Source organism: Argopecten irradians, chromosome 16 (genome assembly GCF_041381155.1).
Source record: "Argopecten irradians isolate NY chromosome 16, Ai_NY, whole genome shotgun sequence".
In the NCBI taxonomy this organism is placed as follows: domain Eukaryota; kingdom Metazoa; phylum Mollusca; class Bivalvia; order Pectinida; family Pectinidae; genus Argopecten; species Argopecten irradians.
Genome location: NC_091149.1, coordinates 26,522,985 through 26,539,586, shown reverse-complemented (window position 1 = coordinate 26,539,586; position 16,602 = coordinate 26,522,985).

Here is a 16,602-nt window from a genome sequence, read left to right as displayed (position 1 = left end):
TATAACAATATTTTTTTTGTATCTCTATATATTTTATTGTTTTACTGAGTGATTAGAGGTCAAATAACTGTTTACGAATAATAGTTTGCTGTTGGTAAACATTTTTACTGCGTCAAGCCAAATATATGAAAAATTTGCTAAAAATTATCATTTTTGAGCTTAAAATCCGAATTTTTCATTTCCTACCTAGAAATCACTACATATATTGAATTATGTGGTCCCGATATGAATTTGATGTTCTATTATGATCATTTTGATACCTCATTTGTCTACTTCGGTTGAAAAATGTTAATGTTATGACTATTTTTCAATTGTTAGTGAAATTCGAGATGGCGGCCATCTTGATGACGTCATAACCGGAGCTTATACAATGTTAACATTGTTTTTTTTGTTGGTGTCGTTTTTACTGATTGATAAGAGGTCAAATAACTGATTAGAAATAATAGTTTGCTGTTGGCAAACATTTTTGCTGCGTCAAGCCAAATATGAAAAATTTGCTAAAAAATTACCATTTTTGAGCTTAAAATCCTATTTCTTCATTTCCTGCGTAGAAATAACTACATATATTGGATTATATGGTCCTGATATGTAATTGTTGTTCTATTGTGATCATTTTGATGCCTCATTTGTCTTCTTCGGTTGAAAAATGTCAATGTTATGACTATTTTTCAATCTTTAGTGAAATTCGAGATGGCGGCCATCTTGATGACGTCATAACCGGAAGTTCATCCCAGTTTATACAATGTTACCTCTCGATTTCGTTATCAGTGGGTCATAAGGCTTCAGAAAAACATTGGTTCGTTAAGTTGTGGGGGGGGGGGGGTGCACGTAGACCCCCCCTAGATCCCGGCCTAAACTGGAGTTCACATCGTAGTGAACTGGAGTTCACATCGTAGTGAACTGGAGTTCACATCGTAGTGCACTCTAGTGCACTACAATGTTTAGTCTAGTGCACTACGTTGTTCACTACGTGTGCACTACAAAGTGCACTAGATACCAAGTTTAGTTTGCTGTAGGAGCAAAAACTACCACTTCTATAGACTTTGTGATATAATGTAGCTATCGTGCGAATGTTTGTCTTTATACGGCTCTATCTGTATATAACAATATACTTATAAAACAGATATCAATAATTTTTGTACATATGTAATCAATAATATATCAACTATTTTTTTTCAAATCAATTCGTAGAATATATACATAATTAATAATCTAGGATGTTTCACGTACTCGTTTGACTATAACGTGCACTTATGTATTATATCTAAATGTCTTTTGACCATATGTTTCTGGAATTTACCTGGGCTGTCAGTGTTGTGCTAGTAGAACCTGTGTTGTTTTAGTAAAACACACATATTCCACCATGGCCAACCTTTTACCCTACCTGTTTCTCACCTAAAATCCCAAAAGTTGGCTAGACTGGAAGACACCGTTTTCGTGTATCGCACGGGCAAATGTAAAACACTGCAATATCTTCGGGTATTCATGAATGTCACATGGTAGAGTGTGTTTTCATAGAAAGACAATCAACTTTCTCGTGCGATTCATGGTTCGTTCTGGTATTTGAACATGTTGCTCTATACTAACGTCGCCATTTTACTCTCACATTATACCATGGTGATACTGGTATTTATTTTCATAATGGCTGGTAGATTTTTTATTATTTGCGGTAATCCTATACATGATGCTTTCAACGGTCGAGGGCCATTGTTGTCAATAAGTAAAGTACCTGCGCGTGAGAAGAATGTTTTTTCCCATTTAACTAAATTAGACGGACGCAGGAAATTCTGCCAGGGATGTATATCCACATCGTTCAATTTGAACGAAGTCGATAGACGGAAATATTGTATCCCCCCGGATTTGTTTGTTTGTTTGATTAATTAACGTCCTATTAACAGCTATGGTCATGTAAGGACGGCCTCCCATGTATGCGGTGTGTTGCGTGTATGTTGTGCGAGGTGCGTGTTCTAGGAGACTGCGGTATATTCATGTAGTGTCTTCTTGTATAGTGGAACTGTTGCCCTTTTGTAGAGACACTCGGTCCAAATGAAAATGTAATTATATTTACGAGTATACATGTAGATATTTATAATAAATTTCATGAATACAGATTTTAAATTTAATATTTTTTTAAAAGTTGGCAATGTGTACATAGTTAGATACGGGTGGGTTGAAGGGGTACACAAATATTCCTTTCCATGCAATTTAACAATACTAATAATGCCAATGTTTTAAACATTTGAATGTCTTTATTTTCAGAAGAAAATGAAAGATAGCAGACGAAGATGTTAAAGGCGATAATAAACGTCATATGTTCAACCACAAGGGAAATGATACAGACATGCGTTTCTTAGCTTAAAAGAATGAAAACTGTTATGGCATTGCTAACTGCAAACTTAATTGTATCTTTAGCTGGTGAGGTTCAAGGGCTAAATCGCGCAAACACCGACAAAAGCTCAACTATAAATAGTAAGTGTACCACCATAGAAACCTTAAAAACAGAACTAAGGGAATTACAAAAAATACTGAAAATTATACTGGTTTGATCGATGATTTACAACGTGAAAAGTGAACTTCAAATGGAATACAGGAAATGAAGAATGATGCTTATCAGGCTGTAGACACGCAAAAAAAAAAAAAAAAACGTTTAGAAATGGTCAAGCGAATAACAGCTAAGGAGAAAGAGAACATTCAAGACGAAATACAAAACAAGATGAAAAATGGGATTTCCTTTGATTCTATGAAGAACATTGATCCATTCGAAATAATAAATACTCAAAATCCAGCGTGTCTTCATTTATTGAATCGTTTACTAAATCTGATTCTGAAAGTGGTATTGGTGTTTATGGTATATCGGGCAATGCAGTCAGTAAAAAAAAACATTTTAAAGAACTTTGATTGGCGAATGTGTATATGGTACTCGAAATTTAAAATATGTATCTCCTTTAGCTCTGGGTCCCTCCTGTTGATAGTGGTACGGTGAGCACGACAAAATTTTCGTCACACATCGGTAATACGCAAATACATGAATTGACTGACCGATCTTGTGAAATATACAAATAGACAAGATATCTGAACATTTGGATAATAACTTCGTGAGAGAAATCATGGATTTAAATCTAAGCAGTGAACCCAATACTTTAGTTTCCCTGACAAATGTGCCGTTTACTGACAATGATTCTTGGCAAGATGGACAGGATTCTGTGTTAAGAATTATCTGCCCATTGACTCTCAGAATGAATCAATTAACGATTCGCACATCTTTTATTTCTAACAATAGCACGAGGGTTGGCTCCGAATTTATCACTAATCTCTATAAAATTAGAGAGCAAACCAGAGAACTGTTAATTTATCAGATTCATACACGATAGTGTCCCAGATTTGGAACAGCTACGTCATGAACTTTTTAGGAGGGCCCGTTCTAGAGACGATTTTCCGTGTAAGGAAGGTTACCTCTGAAAGTTTGTTTATCACTGAAGCATGCCGCCGAAGACACCAAGCAACACACCCCACCCGGTCACATTATACTGACAACGGGCGAACCAGTCGTCCCACTCCCTGTATGCTGAACGCTAAGCAGGAGCAGAAACTACCACTTTTATAGACTTTGGTGTGTCTCGGCCAGGGGACAGAACCCAGAGCCTTCCTCACAGGGGCGAACGCTCAACTCGAGGCCAAAAGTGAGGCGGTGCCAAGGAAGGCATTAGGAAAGATAAAGTCTGTTAGGAAGAAGAGAAAAGATAAGATCCTAAATTTAGTCGCCTTTTACGATCATGCAATAGGGGCAGCAGGTACAATTCTAACGCCCTACCTCTGAAAGAGACTCTAGGCTAGAAAAGCAGGCGCTGCTTCTGTACAAATGAAATTGGCCAAAGATTGCCAAGTATTGCTACGCGCTGTAGACGGAGAGTACGATGAAGACCTCTATAATGTGGTACCTTCAAAGAAATCTAAAGAACCCCAAACACCTTTACCAAATTCTGCAAGTGTCGTTGTTACTGCAGGTATGGAAATCTTTCAAGAAACAACAACTACTTTGAAAGCTGATGTAAATATCCTTAAAGAGGAGCAAAAAGCTCACAAGGAAAACTGAGAGCTTAAAAACGAATTGAACAGTCTGAAGGAGGAAATGGAAAATATGAAGAAGAGACACAATTACTCAAGGAAACGATTAAAAACCTCAATAGACAGAAGGAGAACTCACAGACAATGTGTAAAAGTTTATATCGGACATCGAGTTACTAGGTAAGGACATACACAACATAAAAAATAAGGTAGCAACCCTTACAGAAACAAACAACGAAGAAGCAAGAGAATTGAGACAGGACATAAAATCGACTGAAAGAAAAAATCGGTGAGATAAGAAAAGATAATGGTGCGGCTAAAAACAGAGATAGAAAAGATGAATGTAGTTTACGAGAAACGACTAAGTGCAATGAACCATGATATTAAACTACAACAAAATTAAAGATATCTGATTGTGAACAAATTGCTGGCAGATTTGACAATGAGCAAGCCAAAGATGTTCTGAGTCTTAAGAATAAGCTAAAACTTGTAACTCAGCACACAAAGAACTTTGAATCTGATGTTGAGAAGTTGAATGAAAAGATGACTGAATACACATAAGCAACATTCACCAACAGATTACGGAAACTAGGACACAAATAAAGGACGTTATTTAATCAAACAAACAAACAAACAAAAGACACAAATAAAAGACGTCATCAAGAGAAATGAGAAAACAAGGGAATCAGAAAAAAGACTCACAGAGACAAACAATAAGTGACAGAAATAGTTGCACAGATACGAGTGTTAAACCATTTTGATGTTTTAGAAGAGCGCTCCTCCAAAAGAGCTAGGAAATGCGAATTGGAAAATGTGAACGACCGTGCAAATACAAGTCATAGCGGGAAGGCACCAACACAAAGGTGACAACTGATGGCAATAATCAAGTGTCTTATGCAAGTTCCCTCGGACACGCTCCGCCTTCGGTCTATGAAGACACTGTACGCAACACGGCAAGCATTCTGGTACTTTTCCCAACTTCGGTTTGTGAAAGTGCTGTAGAGAGATCTCGGAAGCTGGCAGAAAACATTGTTGGGTTTAGAAAGCAAAGGAGAAGAATACGTAGGTTCTATGTGCACGGTATTGATGAAAATACAGCTTCAGAAGCCGCTATGAGAGAATTCTTGCACCTGTCTGGTGTTCGTGTTACACATCTTCGATATTTCCAAAAAAGGTGGAAGGGAACTGCATCTGTGCAACTGAACATTAATGCTGAGGATGAACACATAATAAAAAGTGAACAAATCTGGCCGAGAAGCATTCGAATGAAAGAATAGTTACCAAGGGAAGTCTTCATAGAAAACCAACGCAGCTATGATGAACAATTTTAATACTATGTGCTGGAACGCAGGAGGCATCATATCTGGTGCTCCCTACCTAATCAGGTGTCTACAAAAAACATGATATTCACGTGTGTTGAACATTGGTTAAGAGAACACAATATTTCCTTCCTTGATTACTTTGACAAAGCTGATTATATCGTGAAAGCAAGCCAGTATATCAGTCTGCCGTTCAGATATCGATGTATTGTAAGAGAGAGTGGCGCTTCTTTTTAAAAACACTTTGCATAAGGTTCAAGCAATAGAGATAGATAACCCGAGAATTGGATACAACCAATCCTATAAAGTACAATTGGAACAAGAGCTGTTGGAGAACAGCAAAGCTCGCCTATTCAGAAGAAGTTGATGTTCAAGTATTTACTATTTAAACATGGAAATATTACAAATTAACAGACTCAAAAACCCCCTAATGGGCCCCAAATTGGTTGTATTATCACGTTCAGCATCTATACACATTAGGAAAATAAAATCATTAACATTTATGATGACTTATGCTTAAACAATTGACAAAATAGAAACTTGCTCAAAAAATTTAACATGGAAATATGACAAATTAACAGACTCAAAAACCCCCTTAAGGGCCCCAAATTGGTTGTATTATCACCTTCAGCATCCATACACATTAGGAAAATAAAATCATAAACATTTATGATGACTTAAGCTTAAACAATTGACGAAATGGGACGCCAACCCTAACGCCGACGCCGGGGTGACAACATTAGCTCCCCCTATTCTTCGAATAAGCGAGCTAAAAAGGCTATCAAAAATGGAGAAATTACTAGGTATTCTTTCATTCTTAGTGCTCAGCTAGCAAATATAAAGATACCAGTAAAGAATATTACTAGTATAGTATTGAAAACTTTAATAGTGATATTGTTTCGTGCCTTAAAATGTCATCGAATTTAGCCCTGAAAGTTCTGAAGTTTCGTAAGCATCTAAAACCTTACTGGAACAAAACCTTGACAATAAGTCACAAAGATATGAGACTTAAAATAATTAGATGGATAAACGAGGCTAGGCCTAGAAATGTAAATAATGCCTATTATATGGACTATAAAAAGTCAAAAGCCGAATTCAGATATACATGTCTGAGCATTTTGAGGAAATAGACCGCTCTCATGATGTCGATCAGGAGTTGATGTAGAAACTTTTTAATAATGAAAAAAAAAAAAAAAAAAAAAAATCAAAGGGCGGGCAATCAGAATTAAAAATATAATGACTCAACATTCAGGGAATCTGAAGATATCAAAGAAGTTTGGGCAAAACATTTTAACAATATATCCTATGAATCTTCTTATGACTTGTTCGATAATGATTTTAAAACCTTAATTTTGAAGAAAACAATTGTGAAATTGAAAGCTCTGTAAGTGGTGAAAAAGATAAGGTTTTAGATAAATCCTTTACTGAAGATGAAGTGAGAAATGTCTGTTCTAAACTGAAATCTGGCAAAGTAGATGGATGGGATAATATTGTCTATGAACATCTTAAAGGCTTTATGTTTTGCTGGCTTTACTTTTAGAAACTGGGCGATACACGAACTTGCCAGTGGAGCAGCTTAAATATCTTTTTAGTCCAGATAAAGTGGAAGATGAACCTCATTTTCTCTGTGTCCTGTATATAGCGATATCAGACTCTGTATGTTCGAAAAAGCAGCGAACTGTTACAGTAATTTTAATGAGCTCATATTATGTGATAATGAACTTCAATTTTTATTATCTAAAACAATCTACCAAATAATGAAACGAAGAAGGCTAATTTTAAGAATATAAAAAAAATATTTTAAATGATACCATGATGAAATTATACTTTTGTGCTTCACATGTGATTTTTAACATAGTTTTAATATGTATAACACTGAGCATGTTTTAACTCTATGTACTTTTTCATAATTGTCTCTTGTTTGTTTGTTTGTTTGATCAATTAACGTCCTATTAACAGCTATGGTCATGTAAGGACGGCCTCTCATGTATGCGATGTGCTGCGTGTATGTTGTGCGAAGGTGCGTGTTTTGGGAGACTGCGGTGTATTTATGTAGCGTTTTCTTGTATAGTGAAACTGTTGCCATTTTTATAGTGCTATATCACTGAAGCATGCCGCCAAAGACACCAAGCAACACATCCCACCCGGTCACATTACAGTGAAATGCGTTCGGTCACATTATAGTGACAAGCGTCCGGAATCGCCTTTCGGATCGTTCAAACTACAAATCACGTGAATAGTTTCAACCAGTCGTATGCGCGTTTATCGGCTCGGGAATAGCGTCAGTCAAACTGTGGGCGGAGTTTAGTAACAGCGATAGTCTAACTGAGGGCGAAGTTTACCTGTCATAGCTGTTGCACATTCAAAAGCGTACGCAATTTCAATCATTAATACCGCAACAATTTGGCATAAAAAATCGTAAATTAAAAACAGCATTACATGTATGTATATAGTCATGACCTACATGTACATAGCCATAGTCACAGGTTAAAGTGAGTTGAAATTTGATATTTGGTATTTTAACTTGATAACACTATTTTATTTGAAATCACATGAGCTAGAGAGTCATTACTTTATACATGTACATGTATATTCCAAACGTCAAATTATGCTTTCTTGAACTACAATAGAGTGCTTTTAGACACAACTTATCAGAGGTTTGAATGGAAATCTACATACATTGTATTTATAAGCATACTTTTAAACATTACAATTCAAACAACTAACAAATAGACGTGGGATGTCTGCTTCCGGATGAAACATCTACATTAGGCCAAAAATGTCTGTTTAGGGTTACCCGACCGACCCTATTTTTTCTGTACCTAAAAGGATACTCCTATTAACAGTTTTACTCTAGACCAATCTTATCTGTTAATACCTTCTTTCTTAGTCAAAATTCCAATTATTCATTGTTAAATAAAGAGTCAAGAGTAAAAGACACTTAATGTTTAATCATTTTATTGATAAATAGGAGCTATATATCTGTTTAGTAAACAGCTCGCTATTGCATCTGAACTTGACAAAAAATATATACAAAATACATATATGTATATATAAAAAAAAAATTAAAAATCGCTACCCACCAACCCTATTTTTTTTGCCAATGTAACCTTAAACAAAAATATTTTTTGAGCTTATATATATAGCTACAACCGTGTATGTTCCAGAGAACGTTTTACGATATAGTGTTGTTATCTTTCGTTGGTTATATGGTACTATTGAATTAAAAAACATGTTTGAAACCTTTTACCTCCAAGTGTATGCAAACAAATCTTTCGTACCAAGGTGTGACCAAGTCAAATCACTAGATTTCTTTGAAGTCAACATTGTTTGCGCTACACCACATGGAGTCTCACCAATCGAGGTAACTTCCCAGAGATTTCATTGACTGTTGTAACAGATTGTTGTTACAACATTTGAGGGAGGAGTCAAATCCGGACGCTGGAACGCAGTTCATTGTATACTGACAACGGGCGAACCAGTCGTCCCACTCCCTGTATTGCTGAGCGCTGAGCAGAAGCAGAAACTAAGACCTTTATAGACTTTGGTGTGTCTCGGCCAGGGGACAGAACCCAGAGCCTTCTTCACATGGGCGAACGCTCAACTCAAGGCCAAAAGTGAGGCGGTGCCAGGGGAGGCATTAGTCATAATTGTCTTATAAGGCGATAAACCAAACGACTGCTAAATCCTGATGACAACAGGTTTCCAACTTGTCAATGCCAACCACATTTAATGTGGTTATGATAATACATTTCATCATAAATGGAGGTTTTTTAAAACACAAATTTCAGTTTTAATTAATTTTAACAAGTACTTGATGATTATGTATTTCCTGGTGATATGAAAAGACAGGCGATCTAATTCAGAGTAAGCGAGAAAAGATGGTGTACCCATTGAATTTATTTCTTTACACTTCTCTTATGTTTTGTTTGTTTGTTTGATTTATTAACGACCTATTAAAAGCTATGGTCATGTAAGGACGGCCTCCCATGTATGCCGTGTGTTGCGTGTATGTTGTGCGAGGTGAATGTACTGGGAGACTGCGGTATGTTCGTGTTGTGTCTTCTTGTATAGTGGAACTGTTGCCCTTTTTATAGTGCTATATCACTGAAGAATGCCGCCGAAGACACCAAGCAACACACCCCCACCCGGTCACATTATACTGACAACGGGCGAACCAGTCGTCATTTTCCCTGTATGCTGAACGCTAAGCAGGAGCAGAAACTACCACTTTTATAGACTTTGGTGTGTCTCGGCCAGGGGACAGAACCCAGAGTCTTCCTCACACGGGCGAACGCTCAACTCAAGGCCAAAAGTGAGGCGGTGCCAGGGGAGGCATTAGTCATAATTGTCTTATAAGGCGATAAACCAAACGACTGCTAAATCCTGATGACAACAGGTTTCCAACTTGTCAATGCCAACCACATTTAATGTGGTTATGATAATACATTTCATCATAAATGGAGGTTTTTTTAAAACACAAATTTCAGATTTAATTAATTTTAACAAGTACTTGATGATTATGTATTTCCTGGTGATATGAAAAGACAGGCGATCTAATTCAGAGTAAACGAGAAAAGATTGTGTACCCATTGAATATATTACTTTACACTTCTCTTATGCTTTGTTTGTTTGCTTGATTTATTAACGTCCTATTAACAGCTATGGTCATGTAAGGACGGCCTCCCATGTATGCGGTGTGTTGCGTGTATGTTGTGCAAGGTGAATGTACTGGGAGACTGCGGTATGTTCGTGTTGTGTCTTCTTGTATAGTGGAACTGTTGCCCTTTTTATAGTGCTATATCACTGAAGAATGCCGCCGAAGACACCAAGCAACACACCCCACCCGGTCACATTATACTGACAACGGGCGAACCAGTCGTCATTTTCCCTGTATGCTGAACGCTAAGCAGGAGCAGAAACTACCACTTTTATAGACTTTGGTGTGTCTCGGCCAGGGGACAGAACCCAGAGTCTTCCTCACACGGGCGAACGCTCAACTCAAGGCCAAAAGTGAGGCGGTGCCAAGGGAGGCATTAGGAAAGATAAAGTCAGTTAGGAAGAGACAAGATAAGATCCTAAATTTAGTCGCCTTTTACGATCATGCAATAGGGGCAGCAGGTACAATTCTAACGCCCTACCTGCAGGGCCACTTCTCTTATGCACTTTACATAAATTATAATACATAAACAATACCTACAAATTTAATATTTAATCAATTTATATTTTGACGCCGCTCTTGAGTGTCAATATCAATGTTTAATCTTTGTGTTGACAGTCTGCTGATGAAGGTTGTAGAAGACGATACCGCGAGGATGGGATGAAGTTCTTTACCCACAACATAGATAAAATGCAAAAGAAAGGTTATGAAAGGTCAGGTGCGATGGCCGCTTTTTCCATTCTTCACGGAGGACCTGGTCTCCCCGTACTGCATACAGCACTGTTTAGATTCATTACAAAACAAGAGCCAATTATCCCTCCATACAAATGTGTGATATTGGATTTCGAAATTCAACGAAAACTTCTCGCTGTAAGTTAAATACATCTGTACATTTAGAAGACAACTGTTAAATGCCAATTACTGAATTTGAGACGATATTTAATAAATCAATAGAAAAACAGGGAAGTATTTTTTATCAATTAAAAGTTTTTATTTTCCAAATTGATGCATGCGAGGACGACAGTTTTTTATGGTTGTCAAGTCAAGTCTGACAGCGGGGTTAGTAGTGGACATGGAATGTTTAGTAAGACACAGTGTGTAATACATTGGTGAGGATGTTTTATTTATTGGTTTGGTTTGGTTCTTTAATTAACGTCCTATTAACAGCTATGGTCATGTAAGGACGGCCTCCCATGTATGCGGTGTGTTGCGTGTATGTTGTGCGAGGTGCGTGTTATGGGAGACTGCGGTATATTCATGTTGTGTCTTCTTGTATAGAGGAACTTTTGCCCTTTTTATAGTGCTATATCACTGAAGCATGCCGCCGAAGACACCAAGCAACACACCCCACCCGGTCACATTATACTGACAACGGGCGAACCAGTCTGTGAATTGGGATGAATATGCAACTGCTCTCAGCAACATTTCTGATTGATGATGTGATATTGGCCTAACAGTTTTTAACTACCAGAATGAGGATCGAAAGAATCTGATGTACCTTTAAATAAAGAATGAAATTTTCTTCCGGTAATTTCTATTTATCTCTTGTACCGTTTTTCCTCAATTAAATGTAACAACTGGTATTAATCAGTTACTAATATACAATTGATATAGATAGCAATATTTTATTACAAGTACACGTAAACTATATATTTATATCTTTAAAAAGACGTAACCACGGCAATGTATGATTAAACATATCAATATATATATTAATTAAAAGATTTAAATTAAATCCCAATATTTTCTGGTATCTTTTATTCCAAAGATCATTAAAGATGGGTTTGTTTGTTTTGTTTGATTAATCAACGTCCTATTAACAGCTATGGTCATGTAAGGACGGCCTCCCATGTATGCGGTGTGTTGCGTATATGTTGTGCGAGGTGCGTGTTTTGGAAGACTGCGGCATATTCATGTTGTGTCTTCTTAAATAGTATAACTGTTGCCCCTTTTATTTGTTTGTTTGTTTGTTTGATTAATTTACGTCCTATTAACAGCTATGGTCATGTAAGGACGGCCTCCCATGTATGCGGTGTGTTGCATGCATGTTGTGCGGGGTGTGTTTTTGGGAGACTGCGGTATATACATGTTGTGTCTTCTTGTATAGTGGAACTGTTGCCCTTTTGATAGTGCTATATCACTGAAGCATGCCGCCGAAGACACCAAGCAACACACCCCACCTGTTCACATTAAACTGACAACGGGCGAACCAGTCGTCCCACTCCCTGTATGCTGAGCGCCAAGCAGGAGCAGAAACTACCACTTTTATAGACTTTGGTGTGTCTCGGCCAGGGGACAGAACCCAGAGCCTTCCTCACAGGGGCGAACTTTTATAGTACTATATCACTGAAGCATGCCGCCGAAGACACCAAGCAACAAACCCCACCCGGTCACATTATACTGACAACGGGCGAAACAGTCGTCCCACTCCCTGTATGCTGAGCGCTTAGCAAGCACTTTTATAGACTTTGGTGTGTCTCGACCAGGGGACAGAACCCAGAGTCTTCCTCACACGGGCGAACGCTCAACTCAAGGCCAAAAGTGAGGCGGTGCCAAGGGAGGCATTAGGAAAGATAAAGTCAGTTAGGAAGAAGAGAAAAGATAATATCCTTAATTTTAGTCAGGAATAAACGTTTACTTCACTTGCAGCGTGTTCTTTGAACATATTTGTTTCATCAGAAGAAATGCTTACTAATAAGGGGACAAAACTCATTCCCATGTATAATGTCATATACAGTGCAGAGGAAACAAATGACAGAAGGAAAAAAAAACTACGTTATTTACTGCCTCGAGACATTTTTAGCCTACTCGGAAGGTACGACGTTTTTCTCAAACTAAATATCAGTCATTATTAACTTCAATGAAATTATGTTATTGAAATAACATATATTCAGCCCTACTCATCTTTCTTAAGATTGCTATCTTTCTGTATTTAGCCCCTATTTTTTCATTCATCACATAATAACTAAAGCTCAACGCTGTATACAAATCTTAGTCGACAACATAAAAATAAAACGGCGTAACTTAATTTGAAACATTTATTCAATTCATTTACAGGCGGAGCAACGAGAATAACAGTCTCTCACGTTTTGTACTTATAGACGGGAGCAACAGCGGTTCCTCCGCTCGGCTTTAATAAAAGCCTGGTGATCTCATTTGTTAAATCAGAAGTAAAACGGCTTCCTTCCGCGCACACATGTACGTTGATGTTGCGTCTTTGGAATGGTTATTCATCTGACCAAAATGCCTTTCAAGAACACACGGCAAAGGCTATGAATCGAGGAGAACTTCATCAAGTGTTAATCCCATGACATCAATGAACAAGAGGCCCAGAGGGCCTGTATCGCTCACCTGGTTTTTGTTAGTAATTATCAAAAAAACTCTTACAATTAGAACAAAAAATAGCAAAAATGACCAATTAATTTGTTCAATTTTGAATCCTAAACTTATAAATAATGATGCTATAGATACCATACAAATATGCTATCCAATACATAGTTTCAGAGAGGAAGTAATTTATATGAAAATAGTAGCGTAATTGACCTTTTTGGCTCCGCGCCTAAAGCCACGGGGGGTCATCCCTATCATTTGTACAATTTCGAATCTCTACCCTATAAGGATGCTACCATTGCGTTATGGGTACTATCCCATGCTTAGTTGTTTAAATGGAAATAGTCGAATTGACCTTTTTGATCCCGCCTCTCAGCCACCCCCAGCCCAATCATTTGTACAATTTTGAATCCTCACCCTATAATTATGCTACCATTGTGTTATTTACACTTGCTAGGCTTGTTCACTATACGCAAATACTAGCCGATTTTGTTTACCATTACTGCATGGTAACAATGAACTTTGAACTTGCGTATGAAAATGTTCTATGCAATTTAAAGGGGCTGCTTTTTTTTAAAAGAAACACATGGTTTTTGTTTACATTTTGACGCAACATTACGTGTATGTTGTTATTTTTCATAGAATTTTGGAAAAATGTAAACAATACATGTATGTTTTATATTTATATATAACCACTACTTAATACATATCATTTTCATTTTTCATTTCAGAATATTTTATTGTAGTATTACAATTGGGATTGGGCAACAGGCTATGCCTATATTAGCCCTCTCCCCGGTAGCTACATGAATAACAGTACAATACATAAAATCCATCAATAGAAATAGCATCTCGTTAACAGAAATTACAAATAATTTAGGAGAATCTCATAAGCTTAAAATAAAGCATAAGAAATTATTGTCAGATAAGTATCACAATTTTTACAATATGTTAAAGATGCTCCACCACCAACAAGGAATAAATGAATTTCATTATTTGAGCAATAATTAGCATTTACTCATGTTAATATATATCTATATAAGTAATTTACAATACATTTGGTGAATGTGTTCCATATAGAGCACAGTGGCATGGACATTTCTCGGGATGTAATAAATTATTTTATATTTTTATTTAGAAGTAGAAAAGATGTTCAGACTTTCTGTAGAAAACATCAATTCGTCTGCTCATGTATTTGATGAAGAGAAAATAACATTCGTTGGTAGAAAAGCATATTTAATAAATGTTCACAATATCTTAATGAATAGAATTAAATGTTCTCAGTGTCAATGACATCTCATACAAAACGTCTGGTATCTCTAATGTATTCATGTACAATTTTCAATAGTTTAGTGACCATTATTGTGCATAATGGCAATTATATCCATAGAGGTAAGTGTCGATAGAATGAGGAATGTTGATATCTAGTGCAAGAATAGAATTACACAAGCGAGTTCTTTGATTATTATAGAGAGGGCAATAAAGGAAATAATGATAGGAATCTTCAATTGGAAAACCACACAGGCAGGCAGGACTGTCGGTTAAATGAGAGTTAAATAAATCAGAGTTTAGATTACTAGCGGAATTTCTTAATTGGCACAATGTAATATTTGTTTGCCTCTCGCCAGAATATTTAAATGCTTCCGAACATATTGGAAAATTATCGGTAATACCAGATTGTAAACATTCCTTTTTTATTGCACGTATGGATGACATAGAGGGAAACGGACAGGACGGAGAGTTCCATTCTGACATTAAAGACGGAAAAAAGCTATTATTGTATATTTGAGTTCTGGAGGTTGGAATATTAAACAATCTAGTATGGCGAAAAGTATAGGCAGTACTGGTGTTAATGAATGGTTGTAGTCGGTCTTTTTATATGGTTGGGACAGTTATTGTTGAAGATATTATAAAAAGTGATATTTTGATGAAGATGTCTTCTCTTAATGAGAGGTACAATACCAATTTCATTATATAATATATTATGACTAGTCCCCTTTCTTAAACCTGTAATTATACGTATTGCTTCAAGCTGGATTGACTCCAAGAGGTCACATTCTGCCTGGGTACAATTTGACCACACGATACTAGCATATTCAAGAATAGGTCGGATAAAAGAAGTATATATAGTTGTTAAAGACTTTCTATCTATTTTGTATTTTAACATTCTGAGTATATTTATCTTTTTATATGCTTTTTCATAAATGAAATTGACATGATTCGACCAATTAGCCATAGAATTAAAGAAGAGACCAAGATGTTTGTGGTTAGTTACATTCACTATTGTACGGTTATTAAAGACTAGGTCAGGATGTAAAGCCTGGGAGTCAGTCCGCCTTGAAAATAGAAGAGCTACTGTTTTATCTGGATTAAAAGCAATTCCCCAAGCGTTTGCCCACAAAGTGATTTTTCTAAGATCAGAATTTAAGATATTTGCAGATTCATGTCCGTCTCCCTCTATAAGTGTATATAATGATGTGTCATCAGCAAATAGTTTTACGTTAGAATTTAAATTTTCACTAATATCATTTATGTATAAAAGAAAGAGATAGGGACCTAACACTGAACCTTGTGGTACACCTGCCTGAATGGTTTTCCAAGAAGATCTGAATCCATCAACGACCACTCTCTGCATCCTATTACATAAGTACGATGAAAACCACTTAATCATGTTTCCGCTAATACCATATTTTTTTAATTTATATATAAGACCATCATGCCAAACGCGGTCAAATGCTTTACTAATATCACAGAAAACCATTCTTACTTTTCTTTACCCTTATCCATATGTTTAACAATTGTATCATATATATTCAATAATTGAAAAGTAGTTGAATCTTTAGGTAAAAACCCAGATTGATTTTTGGAAATGATATTATTCTCTGAAAGAAAATTAAACATGTATTTGAAAACAATCTTTTCTAGTATTTTACTAAAAATAGAGGTTACAGAGATTGGTCGAAAATTTGATGGATCAGATCGTAGACCTTTGCCTTTATAAATTGGAGTGACATTGGAATGTTTCCATACATTTGGAAGAGTACCGGTAGAAATAGACTTGTTAAATATGATGTGTAGTGGTTTAATTAGCGAATTAGATACATTTTTAATAAATTTGGGGGGAATAGTATCCGGGCCAGCTGGTTTATTAACGTTGAGGAGATGTAACTGGTCTTTAATATCTTGTTCAGTGATATTAATATTAGAGAAGAGATGTTGAGGTTGGGG